Consider the following 2650-nt stretch of genomic DNA (forward strand, 5'->3'; position numbering starts at 1 on the left):
GAGATGGTATTTTGTCCTTCCTGTTTTTCCTGTGACACTCCTTTCAGTTCTTGCTCCGTTTAGTTTTTGTTGAGTTGTGTTTGTTGAAACAAAAATTCATTTAGTCATTTTTAAATGACTAAATGAATTTAGCCATTTTTTATGGTTTTTGCCTTCTGCTCTCCCTCAGTGGTTTCCGTTAGTAAGTGGAACAACCTGTTTTCATCCCAACATTCATCCTTTCCAGTTTTAAGGCTGCTTTTTTCATGTTTTTCTGACTCTTCTTTTCTAACCATTTGTCTTTTGCTAGTTTCTCAGCTACATGTCCTGTGGCCATCCCTCTATCATCCTGCTGTTTACGTTGCCCTCCTTAAAAACTGGAAAGGATTAATGTTGGGATGAAAACAGGTTGTTCCACTCTTTAATGGAAACCATTGAGGGAGAGCAGAAGGCAAAAATGACTAAAATTAATTTAGTCATTTGCAAATGACTAAATTAATTTTAGTCATTTGCAAATGTCCCAGGAAAAACAGGAAGGACAAAACACTCTTATCTTTCCTTGTGCCAGATCATGGTCAGACACATACAACACTCCTCCCTCTTTTTCTTCCTTAAAACCAAAGGATTCACTTTCCATTTGTTAGACTGTAACTGCCTAGCAGATTTGCTCTGTCAAGAGGTTCAAATTCAGCTACACATAATCTGGTTTATATTTACCGAGTGTAATTCTACACTGTACTGCTTTCCATCAGATTTCAAGTTTGCAGAGACCAACTAAGTGAGTACTTGCTTTCTTAACAATTTTGTTCATTTTATTTATGAAAAAGTAGAAATTAAATGAAATCCTAATATTTTTGACAAAGACCATTTAAATCTGTTACTTATTTTCAAGTTAGATTGCTTCATGTCATACATATTGCTTGTCCATGTTGATTTTGTTGTTGTATATTGTTAAACAATTTAAGAACTTGTGTGAACATTTATCTCTGATGCTGCTATACATGAATTTCCTCTTTGTGGCATAGTAAAGGCTGTTTATACTCTATTTTATTTCTATCCTTAAAAACGGAGTGATTTCGGTGACTTGTTTTCTAATTTAGGGTTTAATATAGATTAGCTAGTCCGAACACAGCTGAAGCTTGACCCTACTGCTACAACCGCAGGATAAAATAACATTTAGAACAATATCGCCATGATAAGCAAGCTCTATTAGTTTGCCATTTGTCACTATATGTGGAGAGATAAGGAACAGTAGTTGACTTAGAAACTACCGTTTTCTGAATAATTATTAAACTATCACATGCTGTACATGACTCAGAGTGCAAAATAATAAACTCTTTCCTGTTGTACTCTTTAGACTCACTCAAACACAAATTAACCTTGCTGATAAACAGTTTCTTTCATTGAAATTTATCCAACACTATTCACTATTTTGTGTTAATTGCTAATGTGACCATAAACACAAAAAGGAACAAAACCTTATTATGACTGAATTTACATTCAGTAGCTTGTGTCATGCTTGTAATATCATGTTGAACACTCCCTCCTTCATTAAACAAACATTTACTCCTTCTTTTCAACGAGGAGTGCAAAGCCTTTACTCCTCCCAGATCAACTGTCAGGCCGACAGAGATACCAATCTAAGAACAAAATCCAGAATCCACAAAAACAGAAGAATAAATAGAGAAACTAAGCACAAAGAAGTGAACTCATTTGACAACAACCTATGAAAAGAAGTGAATACAGAATATAATCAATAATAAACAGGACATGGCGAAACCTATTGAACAAAACAATAAGGAGAAGGTCAAAGTAAAGACAAAAGAGATGGTATTTTGTCCTTCCTGTTTTTCCTGTGACACTCCTTTCAGTTCTTGCTCCGTTTAGTTTTTGTTGAGTTGTGTTTGTTGAAACAAAAATTCATTTAGTCATTTTTAAATGACTAAATGAATTTAGCCATTTTTTATGGTTTTTGCCTTCTGCTCTCCCTCAGTGGTTTCCGTTAGTAAGTGGAACAATCTGTTTTCATCCCAACATTCATCCTTTCCAGTTTTAAGGCTGCTTTTTTCATGTTTTTCTGACTCTTCTTTTCTAACCATTTGTCTTTTGCTAGTTTCTCAGCTACATGTCCTGTGGCCATCCCTCTATCATCCTGCTGTTTACATTGCCCTCCTTAAAAACTGGAAAGGATTAATGTTGGGATGAAAACAGGTTGTTCCACTCTTTAATGGAAACCATTGAGGGAGAGCAGAAGGCAAAAATGACTAAAATTAATTTAGTCATTTGCAAATGACTAAATTAATTTTAGTCATTTGCAAATGTCCCAGGAAAAACAGGAAGGACAAAACACTCTTTTGTCTTTCCTTGTGCCAGATCATGGTCAGACACATACAACACTCCTCCCTCTTTTTCTTCCTTAAAACCAAAGGATTCACTTTCCATTTGTTAGACTGTAACTGCCTAGCAGATTTGCTCTGTCAAGAGGTTCAAATTCAGCTACACATAATCTGGTTTATATTTACCAAGTGTAATTCTACACTGTGCAGCTTTCCATCAGATTTCAAGTTTGCAGAGACCAACTAAGTGAGTACTTGCTTTCTTAACAATTTTGTTCATTTTATTTATGAAAAAGTAGAAATTAAATGAATCTGTTTTCATCCCAACATTCATC

At 34.8% G+C, this 2650-nt stretch overlaps 1 protein-coding gene across 5 annotated transcripts in view; it reads left to right on the plus strand.

The window, feature by feature from the left end:
* The first annotated feature begins 469 nt into the window (after positions 1-469).
* LOC106954139 (interferon-inducible GTPase 5-like) overlaps positions 470-2650 on the plus strand; it is an 8190-nt gene continuing 6009 nt past the window's right edge. The window contains exons 1-2 of one of the 5 annotated variants that reach the window (XM_015043420.1): positions 470-757; positions 2093-2142. The gene's annotated coding sequence lies outside the window, so the exon portion shown is untranslated. Of the gene's footprint in view, positions 758-2003; positions 2143-2354; positions 2563-2650 lie in introns of those variants that run through there. The other 4 variants (XM_015043424.1, XM_015043425.1, XM_015043422.1 and 1 more) reach the window with 4 other exon arrangements.

Source organism: Poecilia latipinna, unplaced genomic scaffold, assembly GCF_001443285.1.
Source record: "Poecilia latipinna isolate Pla-1442-1.1 unplaced genomic scaffold, P_latipinna-1.0 Scaffold630, whole genome shotgun sequence".
NCBI lineage: Eukaryota > Metazoa > Chordata > Actinopteri > Cyprinodontiformes > Poeciliidae > Poecilia > Poecilia latipinna.